Source organism: Orcinus orca, chromosome 4 (assembly GCF_937001465.1).
Source record: "Orcinus orca chromosome 4, mOrcOrc1.1, whole genome shotgun sequence".
Taxonomy (NCBI): Eukaryota; Metazoa; Chordata; class Mammalia; order Artiodactyla; family Delphinidae; genus Orcinus; species Orcinus orca.
The window spans coordinates 92275240-92288501 of record NC_064562.1 but is presented as its reverse complement, the minus strand read 5'-3'; the positions used below and the strand labels follow the sequence as shown (position 1 = coordinate 92288501).

The 13262-nt window shown below is 41.3% G+C and overlaps 1 protein-coding gene across 1 annotated transcript in view; it reads left to right on the top strand.

The window, feature by feature from the left end:
- PGM2 (phosphoglucomutase 2) overlaps positions 1-13262 on the top strand; it is a 142414-nt gene that overhangs the window by 92773 nt on the left and 36379 nt on the right. The gene's annotated exons all lie outside the window — the stretch shown is intronic.

Below are 13262 nucleotides of genomic sequence, written 5' to 3'. Positions count from 1 at the left end.
AGGTCCCGCCCCATAAAACCCAATGATCTAACTCTAGCTCAGTTTTGAGCCGGTGTGTGTGTGTGCATGTGTGTGAAGGTATATGTATGTGAATGAGAGAGCTTTGTTTTAAGGGCTTCAGGTAATTTTGATTTGGGAATCACTAAACTAGGAGGCTAATGGCTTCTTTCTGAAGGCTGGAAATCTCAAGCAAATACCTGGCATTTGTGTAATCTTTATTCCAGCGATCATTTCTGAGTTTTCTTCTCAGCAGCATTTGAGAAAGCTGACCATTCCTCCTTGAAACACTTCCCTCACTGGCCTCCAGGACCTCCCATGCCCTGGGTCTCCTGCAACAGTTCTGGCTGTGCCTTCTCAGGTGTCCCTGAAGATTGGGGTGCCCCAGAGCTCAGTCCTTGAAAAGAAACCAGGTCAGCCCAATTTATGCTCAGCTGTTTGGCTTCACCTCAAAGCCTCTTTTTCCATACAGATTTCTTTTGTTTAATTTATTTTATATCTATCAAAGTTATACATGTTTATAGTTTTAAAGAGTTACATAATTCTACAAAGCCCATTATGAAAAACAGCAGCCTCTGTAACCACCACCGTTTCACAGTAATGCAACTTCATTTAACTCTTTTAACTGGTTTTGTCTTTCCCTCTATAGTTCCAAATAACATGCTTATATAGATACACCTTGATTTTTTTTTTACTTTTAAACATAAGTTATTGATTTCTCACCACAGAAGATGATGGTTTACATTTTTTTAACCCACAGGCAGACAGACAGACAGACAGACACACACACACACACATACACATTCCTCTCAATATCCCACCCTCCCAATATGTTGTAAGTTTGGTGAGATCAATATTTAGAGTTTCCGTTTATGGCCATGTAGAACGTAAACTCTGTTGACAGCCAATTTATGTCGTATTAATTTTTTTTCCTGTACAATTTATTTCCCTAGAGCTTATAATTACCTTTCTTTAAATTTGCTTACATTCCTAAGAATTTGTCACTAATTTATTCCCAACTTTTCCTCCAGTTGAGTAAGTCTCCTTTCAGTACAATACATCAGGAATTTTATCACTTTCAACTTTTTGAAGCCGTCTCTCCTGGTGCCTTCTGACCTGCTCTGGTCTGGATGGATTAATACCTGGGCCAGCTGCACAGAGGGCATTCGGATGGCTCCCTCGGTGTCATCCTAGAGATAACTTTCATCTTTCTCTTATGGGTCACCTGCTTCTTGGGTCCCATGTCTTCTTCTAAATGGATTCACTCCCTCATTTGGAGAGAACATGCTGAAATTTCACTATGATGTGAAATGTGGGTCTTTTTAGATGTATTTTATTAGGAACTCAGTGGGCCCTTTCAATCTGGAAACTCATGTCTGGAAAATTGTCTTAAATTATTTCTTCAATGATTTCTTTCCCTCCATTTTCTTTTCTCTCCTTTCCTGGAATCCCTAAAATACTTTTTAATTTCTCACTTAATATTTTTTCCTCCTCTTTGTTTTTTTTCTACTTTTTGGGAGATTTCCTTAAGTTTTTCTTCCAACCATACTTTAGGATATTTTTTCTCCTATTGTGTTTTTAATTTCCATATTTTCTGGTGTATAAATCTCTTTTTCTTAATAATCCTGTTATTACTTCATAAATGCATTTTTCCTTATTTTTATCAAGATATTAATCTCTGTTGTATAGTCTTTTTGGTTTGTTTTTTACTTTTTCTTGTTTATTTTGGCCTCTGTCTTTCATATTGGAGGATTGCTCAAAATCTGGTGATTCTGGGCTGACTTCTTATATTTAAGAGTAGGGCACGAATAACTAACTGGACGTTCTATGTGCTGCATGAGCTTCATCATAATGCCACTTAGCTACCGATTTCACTGGGGGAAACTCTCAATATCACTAGCTCTTATTCTTTCTTCTTGGGCTGGTTGTATTCTCCAGTAAGACTCTCACCATTCTGGAAAGACAGATTGGCAAGATGCCTGGGTCAATATCAATATTCAGTAGATAATTTTTTAAGTTGAGGTATAGTTGATTTACAGCAGTGTGTTACTTTCACATGTACAGCAAAGTGATTCAGTTATATATATATTTCCTCAGATTCTTTTCCAGGATAGGTTATTACAAGATATTGAATATAGTTCCCTGTGCTACACAGTAAATTCTTGTTGTTTATCTATTTTATATATAGTAGTGTGCATCTGTTAATCCCATACTCCTAATTTATTCCTCCCCCTCCTCTTTCCACTTTGGTAACCATAAGTTTGTTTTCTATGGCTGTGAGTCTGTTTCTGTTTTGTAAATAAATTCATTTGTATAATTTTTTTAGATTCCACATATAGGTGATATCATATAATATATATCTGTCTTTCTCTGTCTGACTTCATTTAGCATGATATTGTCTAGGTCCATCCATGTTGCTGCAAATGGCAAGAATTCATCCTTTTTTTATGGCCGGGTAATATTCCATTTTGTGTGTGTGTGTGTGTGTGTGTGTGTGTACCACATCTTCTTTTATCCACTCATCTGTTGATGGACACTTAGTTTGTTTCCATGTCTTGGCTATTGTAAATAGTGCTGCTATGAACATTGGGGTGCACATATCTTTTTGAATTGAGATGGAGCAGGACCCTAAGGTCCTTCCCCCCAGGTCCTCCACCTGCCTTTTGTCTGTGGAAAAACTTTAACCAAAGTGAGTGGAATCAGAGAAGTGAGAAAATGCAGAAGCAAAGGAAAACTGTCAAAGACCAAATAATAATAGTTTAGTCATTAAGCAAAGTCAAGGACCTTTAGTTCCTCCTCAAGGGCTATAGATAATATTCTGAGCCATATCCTGTGAGCTGTCTTGTAGGTACTGAAACCGCCACCAGGTGGAAGAAGTTAACTACATGATGACCAGACTGTAGCCACAACATAAGCTGCCACAATTCCAAGAACTCACCTCAAAGAAATGGGAACAAACTGCTCCAGAACTGAAGAATAACTGTAACTGTACTTAAAACAACCAAGACAGTGCTGATCAGACCACTGCATGACCAATCTCAAGATGACTGTCAGAGCTGACTATGCTGTTTCTGCATGTAGCCCCCTCCCTCTGCCTATAAAAGCTCTTGCCCACTGACTGTCAGTGGTGGGGAGCTGGCCTTTGGACATGAGTCCACCCTCCCCCACGATTGCCGGCCTCTGAAGTAAAGCAAACTTTCCTTTCCACCAACCTTGCCTCTTTATTGGCTTTAGAGAGGTGAGCAGCCAGACCCCAACTTTTGGTAACAGAGTTAGAGTTTTAGTCTTTTCCAGATATAGGGCCAGGAGTGGGATTGCTGGGTCATATGGTAGCTCTATTTTTAGTTGTTTAAGGAACCTCCATACTGTTTTGCATAGTGGCTGCACCAATTTACATTCCCACCAACAGTGTAGGAGGGTTCACTTTTCTCTACACCCTCTCCAGCATTTATTATTTGTAGACTTTTTGATGATGGCCATTCTGACCAGTGTGAAGTGATACCTCATTGTAGTTTTGATTTGCATTTCTCTAATAATTAGTAAAGTTGAGCATCTTGTCATGTGCCTGTTGGCCATCTGTAAATCTTCTTTGGAGCAATGTCTATTTAGGTCTTCTGCCTATTTATTGATTGGGTTTTTGGTTTTTTGACACTGAGTTACATGAGTTGTTTGTATATTTTGGAAATTAACCCCTTGTCGGTCTCATTGTTTGCAAATATTTTCTCCCAGTCTGTAGGTTGTCTTTTCATCTTGTTGCTGGTTTCCTTTGCTGTGCAAAAGCTTTTAAGTTTGACTAGGTCCATTTGTTTAGTTTTGCTTTTATTTCTTTTTCCTTGGGAGACTGATCTAAGAAACTATTGCTACAATTTATGTCAGAGGATGTTTTGCCTATGTTCTCTTCTAGGAGTTTTATGGTGTCATGTCTTATGTTTATGTCTTTAAACCATTTTGAGTTTATTTTTGTATATGGTATGAGGGAATGTTCTAATTTCATTGATTTACATGAGGCTGTCCAGTAAGTAACTTTTTACTATTCGGCCTACCTTCACATTGGTATCCTGATCTTAACCCGTATCTGGGTTCCTCAGTCAAGAGACTTTAAACACCAGAAAATAAACCTTCAGCCCTCTGCTAGTATATGTGGCAAAGGGGCAACTGTCATTGGCATGGAGGGCAAGAAGTGTAGAGATCTAACTGCTTCTTAAACAGATTTTCAGCCAGTCTTCTCTGGTTTTAGCCCCATGTTTATTTTTACCTATAGAATTGTCTGGGTCTACCAATTCCCAAGTCTTTAGGGTTCTGCATATGAACTGGATTATTCCTGGCTTTCTACACTAGTTTAGGACTCCTGTCCCTCCAGGCTGCTACATCAGCCATATTCTTCTACCTGCTTTCCAGCATCCAACATGTGTTGCTGTTTCCCACCCCTCTTGATTCTCTTTGTCCTGGTAGATTTATATCCTCCTAAAGTGTCCCTTTATTTCTACCTTACTGTGGTTTTAGAAGGGGTGAAAGAAAAGTATGTGGCCAACCTGCTATTCTTGGTGCAAAGCCTCAATCTAGGTCTTACCATTAACAAAACTAATGTTTTAATGTTTATCTGTCAGATTGAGTCTGTGATCTGAAGTTGTTTAGTTACCTTTCTGAGCCTTCTTTATTTTATTTTTCTTTTTCATTATAACATCCCCAGCATCTAGCCTTCCGTGTATTAGACATATTTCATCAATTTTCACTTCTTTAGCACTTCTTGTGAAAATTTTTTTCTCCATTACTAAAGTAAAATATATACATACATACACAGAAATGTAAATGAACATTAAGACATAAAACCAAGCAATGGGACATTTGATATACAGAAATGATAACATTCACTGAAAACCTTTAATTATTTAGATGTCCAGCTATATAATTATCTAGCCTTTAATTTGAAAAGGAGCCTGTCTAGAGCAAATTATAGTTGTCAAACCACATTTTAATGATTTCATCAAGTCAGACTATGACACAATGTTTTTCAGAATGTGATAATTACCAGTATTCAAGAACTGTGGAAATTTTTTCCTTTGTACTTTTTGCAGAGGTATTTTTATCTTTCTGCTAGTCTGAGGGCATTTGAAAAGCAAAACATGAAAAATTTAATAGTCAAAATGTTTCAATTATTCAGGGTACATAGTGCCTGGAGTTTGTTGAGAAACATTGTGGTTTTGTTTTGTTTTGTTTTGTTTTGTTTACCAGTAAGAGGAGGCTAAAAACCCTGACTGTCCCTCATCAAGCTGGTGACTTGGGGGAAATGTCAAATTGATTAGGGAACTTTCTCTGAATACTTTTATCATCATATGGTATGGGAAAAATTAGAAGGGCTAACTTTTAAAATCCAAACATTCTTTTATTCCAACCATCCTCAAAGCAGGTAAATCCACTCCAGGGTGGATTAGTCAGCTTTGCTGCAGTAGCAAATGACCCCGCAAATCCCAGTGGTTTGCAAATATTTCTGTCTTGACCACATCACGTGTCAGGTGATGGGACAGGTGCTGCAACTCGCTGCTTGTGGCTTCTCATCCCCAGATGCAAACCAACAGAGCAGCACCACTTGGGACATCTGTTCAGTGGCAGAGGGAAAGAGAACTGTCTGAAAAATACGGTGCCTATTCAAATTTTTGTTCAGATTCGACCTATGTCTCATCTCACAAAGCAGGTCACACGGCCACGCCCCACATTGATGGGGAGGGGAAGTTACTCCTCAAACAGGAAGTCCCTGCAGGTTGCAAAGTAAAGGATGGATGTATGATCTTCCTATAAGGAAGGGGAGGCATGAGTCATCGAAAATGATAATCTAATCTCTACAGGTAGAAAAGGAGGGGGGCTAAAATCATTGAAGAAAGCAAATGGGATTAGATCAAAACTGAGCAGTGATTAGAATGGGAAAGTTTACAAATTTAAAATCTTTTTTGTTCTGGAGTTAAACACAATGGTACTTTAAGGAACTTAAGGCTGGATTGCCCACCTTAAACTATGATTTGTGTGTTATCTCTGCAATATAATTTTACTGGAGGCAAGTACTTTTTTTTTAATTAATTAATTTTATTTTATTTATTTTTGGCTGTTTTGGGTCTTCGTTGCTGTGCAGGGGCTTTCTCTAGTTGCAGAGAAAGGTGAGCAAGGGCTACTCTTCGTTGTGGTGAGCAGGCTTCTCACTGCGGTGGCTTCTCTTGTTGCAGAGCACAGGCTCTAGGCTCACAGCTGCAGTAGTTGTGGCACATGGGCTCTGTAGCTGTGGCGCGCGAGCTGTGGAGCGCAGGCTCAGTAGTTGTGGTGCACGGCTTAGTTGCTCCGCGGCATGTGGGATTTTCCCAGACCAGGGCTCGAACCCCTGTCCCAGGCATTGGCAGGAGGATTCTTAACTACTGCGCCACCAGGGAAGCCCCAGAAAAGTACTTCTTTTAGCAATATGCTCTTGGTCTCCTTTCTAATATTGTTTGCTTCAAGAAGTACAAACTACGTTCCATATTAATTCAGGGAGAATTAGAAATGACTGAGGTGAGAAGGCAGTAGATAAAAATAATCTTGATGAAAAAGAAAAATGCAGTGTATCTGCAGCTTCCTTTGGAGCACAGTAACTTACCTAGTGGCTACCCAAACAGAAACTGTGGCTTCTCTGGGTTCTGACTTAAAAAGGCTGAATAATTCAGTTGCCAAAGCGGTGGTGTTTCAGAAACATCAGGAATTACAGGATGCTCGGGAGAAAAAACAACTTCTCCTTCCTCCTGAGTCTCTTAAATTCAGCGCTTCCAAGAGATGCAGTTTTTAGTATAAGGCTTGGTCCTAAGTGGAATGAGTATACTAACAGTTTAGAGGACAATGAAGTTTTCAAACAAGAATCTCTTAGGATTTATCCTCACACACTCTGATAATGTGGTCAGGTGTCTCTTTCTCTGACTGAGGCAGAAACCAAGGCACATAGCACTTCAATGACGGTGCTTTCCTAAGTTCACCAGCTCATTAGTGCCTGGTCAAGCATCCAAACACCTGAGGCAGAAGGACACAATGATGCTGAACTAGTCACCAAGCATCTAATGAAAATAATGACTCGTTCCCGGAGATCTGGTTGTGACAAGTCAGGGGTGTGCAAGATGTGCTAGACAACTGGGCACCATGAAGAGGAAAAAGAGAAGTGGAAAGAGGACGCTGGGCTTCCTCTCTTAGGGAACACTAACCAGCCCTGGCGTTAAATGTTTAATGATCAGAGGCCTAGTGGGAGTTCAAGTGCAAAGAATTATTAAGATGAGTTATGGGGGCTTCCCTGGTGGCGCAGTGGTTGAGAGTCCTCCTGCCGACGCAGGGGACACGGGTTCGTGCCCCGGTCTGGGAAGATCCCACGTGCCGCAGAGCGGCTGGGCCCGTGAGCCATGGCCGCTGAGCCTGCGCGTCCGGAGCCTGTGCTCCGCAACGCAAGAGGCCACAACAGTGAGAGGCCCGCGTACCGCAAAAAAGGAAGAAAAAAAAAAAATGAGTTATGGGAGGAATTTATTTAATGAAAATAGGCATAAATAAGAGATATTTTCATTTTTTCACTGAGAAAGACAAACTCCATCTGGTCTGCAGAAATGTTTGCTGTTGGTGTACTTTGGGTTTATGGCTAGTAATGAGTATACTGATAAAGTCTATTGGCACATGCCTGCTTTTCTCATCAGCCTTGAAATCGGGGTGCTAGAGAACAGTGGCAAGCAGTTCACTTTTCTTGGTTAAATTCAGACACGTTAGTTTGTTTTAGAGAAAAAGTTTGTGTAGGTGCTGTATCTGTATCTTATAATATTACTATACCCATCTTTCCTTTTTCTTCATAAGTGTAGGGAGACCCAGTGATTTATTCTTCAACAAACACTGAACATCTCTTATGACGTTCTAGGTGCTGGGGACTCAGTCGGAAAAAAAGAATTTACATTATAACACGGTCGACAGACACTGTTAAAAATCAAATTTATAATATCATGGCAGGTAGTGATAAACACTTGGAAGAATAATAAAGTAAGATGAGAGAGGGGTGCAGATCCCATTTTAGGAGAAGAAAGGTATGTCTTTGACAGCTTATACTGGTTCATGAGAGCTGACTAGCAAATTTTTAGGAATTTTGCTAGCCAGATGTTAAACACAGCCATTGTTAAAATTTAAATTTTATACACTTCCAGATAAATACATTATAATTAAAAGAACGTAATAAATACTCAAAACTCACCATTTTCTATTTATTTTACTACTTGTTACTACTATCTATGCTCTTTAAGTGATTTACGCCTATTCTATCTGTGCATTGGAAACGTTACATAATGATGTGCAACTCCGCATCTCCTCTCAACTCTTTGTTCAGTGACATCATGTTGGTAGCTTGGAAACGGCCATGGTGAGCGTAATTACACCACAGAAATTGGCAAATACTACAAACCAGGGCTTTTTATCCCGGAAGCTAGTTGTTAAACATTTACCAGCACTTTACAGAAGAGAGTTTCTAGTGAGGTGATAATTGAGCAGAAACCTGAATGAAATGTGGATATTTGTCATTGGGGAATCTGGGGGAAAGCAGTGCAGGCATAGGCTCCAGGTCAGCTCTTGTTTGACACGTTTTCAAGATCAGCACAGAGAACGGCATGGCTGATTGAAGTGAGTGAGAAAAGTGGCAGGAGATCAAGGCAGGGGGATAGATTACATAGAGCTTGGAAGCCCCTGGTAAAAGATACAGTTTTAATTCTAAGTACATTATGAAGCTATGGGAGGATTGAAAACAGGAGAGGGATGTCATCTGATTACTATTACAAAGAAAACTCATTCTACTGTATGGAGGAGAACAGACTGTTTTAGCAGGTGGTGGTTCTAAATTTCAACTGAGTAATAGCTAAGAATCACTCCTTGCTTGTTAGAAATACATCAGAATCATTGATATTTGCAACCGTCCTAACATTTAATCACAGGTAACACTGAGTGTGTGGTAGTGCCCACGAGCGTTCCTCCCTATCCAACTTTCTCCTCCTTTCTGGGCACATAGATAGTCTACACTTCCCAGTACTCCGGCACTTCAGTGGGTACATATGAGCTCTAGCTAATAAAGTATGAGTAGGAGTGATACGTACCACTCCCAGGCAGAAGCATTTCAGAGCCACGAGTGATTCCCACACTAGTCCATGGTGACTGTGGAGGCCACATCTTGGGATGGAGGAGCCACAGGATGGAAACATTCTGATCCCTGAGTGACTATGTGGGGTATAGCGTCCCCTGACTCACCCTGAACATGAGCATGACCAAGAAACAAAAAGCTTTGTTTCACTAAGTCCTGAGAATTAGGGATGCATTTATTACTTCTGTTTAGCCTAGGCTATCCTGACTGATGTAGACTGTCAAGCTAGTAAAATTTTCATGATAACAGCTAACGTTTATTGAGTGCTTACTTCATGCCAGACACTAGGCTAAGCATTTTACCTGTAGTTCCTCATGTAAGCCCCACATCACCCCTATGAGCTGGACACTATGATTGCGTCCATTTTAGAAATAAGGAGACTGAGGCCAAGAGAGGTTAAGTGACTTGCCCAGGGCCCCCAGAGAACAAAGGGTAGAGCCAAGATCCAGTCCTGACTCTAGAGCCTCCCCTTTTCCTTCATGAGGGAGGAATAAACAGCCTCCTGACTTCAGTCCTTTCTTCACGCATTTACTGGGCACTTACAGTGCTAGGCTCTGGGCAGGCAAAGATAAACAAAACACCATTCCTGTCCTCAAGGAGACTAGTGAGGGAGAGACTATGAAGAGAAAATTATAATGTGATGAATTTACAAGCAATACAAGAGACAGAGGAACGTGTTAACAGACACCACAGAAACACAATCGGCAAAACCCAGACTGTTGGGAAACCCTATGGGACAAACAATCCAGTTTCTTCAACAAATGAATTACAAGGAAATGTAGTCAGAACCTATAGATTAAAGGAGATCTACAAGGCTTATTAACCAATAGCAAGATTATTTGGCTACTGATTCAAGCAAGCTATTAAAAAAAATTAAGACACTAGATGGTTGAAAATTTGAACACTCAATGGATACTTAGTTGTATTAAGGAATTTTTAACTTTAAAATTTTTAGGTGAGATAATGATTTTGCGGTTATTTTTAATGTGTCCTGATCTTCTAGAGACATACACTAAAAAATTTATAGTTGAAATTATATGATGTCTGGAATCTTCCTCAAAATATACAGGAGAGAGAAGTGGGTACACGAAACAATGATCATAGTTGACCTGGGTGATATTTACATGGGGATCAATTTTAGTAAATATTTAAAGCTTCCCAAAGTAAAAAGTTTTAGAACTTTCTTTTATCCTGGGCTGGATACAAGAGAACTGGTAGAATTGCTGACAAGGTGTCTGGGGAAGTTGGGAAGGTTTCCAAGGAAAAATGGGGCATCCATGTGTGAAACAGTTCTCAGGCAGCAGGAGAGCATGCACAAACAAATTAAATTATTTTAAGCATCACCTAACGTCATCAATGCCAGAAACGGTTAATATTTGTTTTTCATCAAGACCCAGCCGCTATCAAATGGAAACAGGTTCCCAGAGTTCATGGAACTTCCTTCTATAGAAATGTGTAGAAATGGGCTGACTGGAGCTGGGGGTTGAACACTGGATTAGAAAATCAGGAGAGCAGGCACAAGAATCCTGGCTTTGCCCGTGACCAGCTGTGTGTCTCGAAGAGGGGCTTGGAAATTTTCTGTCTCTGTTCCCTCATCTATAAAATGAGGTCCAAATTGTTCCCCAAGAACTCTTTCTGCTCCAACATTCTATTATTCTACATGGGCTTCTTCAGACATGAAATGTTAATTTGGGGATCATATGTGAGAATCAACTGATTCAGGTCACTGTAGCATCATTGTCAGAACCGAAAAGACCTCCAGTTCAGGCATCTTAGTTACAGGGGACCCAGGGAAAGTCTCCTGGACATAGAGACCCCGTGACACAACCTCAGAGGACTTTTTCTGCTTCCCATGGGAAGCAGAAGGGAGTAACAGAGTAAGGCCATTGTGCATTGTTTTTAGCACAGTACCTGAGCTCTTGGCGACCTTCATAAGTTAAGGGAGGAGGATTTACTTACAACTTCTCAACTTCCTTGTGAAAAGTTCTTCTAGGCTTGAAAAATCCTACCTGCTGGGCTTCCCTGGTGGCGCAGTGGTTAAGAATCCGCCTGCCAATGCAGGGGACAAGGGTTCGAGCCCGGGTCCAGGAAGATCCCACATGCCACGGAGCAACTAAGCCCGTGTGCCACAACTACTGAGTCTGCGCTCTAGAGCCCACATGCCACAACTACTGCAGCCATGAGCCTAGAGCCCGTGCTCTGCAACAAGAGAAGCCACCGCAATGAGAAGCCTGCACACCACAATGAAGAGTAGCCCCCGCTCGCCGCAACTAGAGAAAGCCCGCGTGCAGCAATGAAGACCCAATGCAGCCAAAAAAAAAAAAAAAAAATCCTACCTGCTTCCTTGCCTTGAATATTGAGCACTGAGAAACCTGCCCCTTGGTGTCCCAAAAGGAAGTTAAATAGTTCTGACAGGATGTCTCCATGGGCCCATAATCTCTGTGCTGAGGAATGTAATGAAAAGTGTCAGAAGATCCTCTGGCCTCCCCATTCCCCACACCTTTGGAACTGCAGCAGAGACTCAGCTGCAACCACCCCCATGGTGGAGGGTGTGATTGGAGCTCTGAGGCCGAGGACCCCCCTCCCTCCCTCCCCCACCCCGCCCTACCATGTCAGAAGGCTGGAAGCTGCACAGCCCCACCTGGGAGACCTCTGGTATTTGGGAGGGAAGCAAGTGCAAGTGAGACCTGTGTGGAAAGGGAATGTTGCCTGCCATTCCAGTAAACAACAAATGTTGCCCACCATCAAGCCGTTAGCCATTGTCTCCCCCCAATCCCCCCGAAAGTGCACCCTGAGGGGCATGCAGAATGGAGAAAACCTGGAAACCCTCTGTGCTTTGAATACTGGCCCTAGATAGTTAAGATGCATATCTAAGGGATAATTTCAATGAGCTCAGACTTTTGCATCTTCCCACACAAGCGTTAAAATCATTACCCTGAGATGTCTGTTTTTTGTGATTAGCAGTAATCTTTTGACGTTCAACTACATGTTTTTTTTCCAGCAAACTCCTACATATCCTGGTTCCCCCCCATCATCTAGTCGGAGCAGTTCCTCAGAGCTCTCTCAGAGTCTGTCTCCGGGCTACAGTCCTCAGTAAGGTCCCTGAATAAAACTTAACTCACAACTTTAGGTTGTGCGTTTTTCTTCAGTCGACACCTGTCTGGTCTCAGACTCTTTGTGTCCACAATTTCTGTCCTAGGATGTTGAAAAGAAGGTTGGTCTGGTGCAGAGAAAGGAGACAGCCCAAGTGTGGCAGACCTACAACAAGCTGAGAGATGGGGAGACTGAGGCTGCCTATCCTTCTTTTCTACTTCCCTGTGCTCTGGTTTCTTGTAGCTTTCATTTGGGGGAAGCACCACATTTAGAGGGTCTCTATCTGGAAAGCATTTTCCAGGCTGCCTCCCCCCAACATTAACTGCATCCTTCCATCCTGTCTCCTCACAAGCTTCAAGTGCTGAGGGAAGCTTCCCCCACCAGGACAGCCCACTAACATGCACCCTCATGGAATCTCCTTGCTTTCCTTCCAGCATTCTTATCAGTTTGTAATTACATATTAACTGAAATGATTACATATTAACTCATGTGATTATATGATCATATTGTATGATATGCCTCTCATTAGACTTAGCTCTCATAGATCCTGGATACATATTGGTTTCTTTTTAAAACTGAAAGAGAATAAATAAATGAATATGAAAAAGAAAGAAATAGAATACAAAGAAAATGCACAGTTCATAGGTGCAGCCCAGTGAATTATTACAAAGTGAACACACCTGAGCAACTACTGCCCAGGTCAAGAAAAAGGATGGGCCCAGCATCCCAGAAGGCACCCTCTTCCTGCCCAAAGTAACCATTCTCCTGATGCCCATAGATTAGTTTTGCCTCCTTTAAAAGTTTTAACTCTTAAGACTTCAAAAAGAATTTAAAATTTACCCTTTAGCATGTACGGTTCTATGAGGCTTGATAAATGTGTATTGTGTTTATCATAACATCAGCCAAGACACAGAACAGTTCCATCTTTCCCCAAATTCCCTTGTGCCCTTTGCAGGCAACCCTTGTCCCCACCCACAGTTCTTAGAAACCATTGATCTGCTTTCTTTCC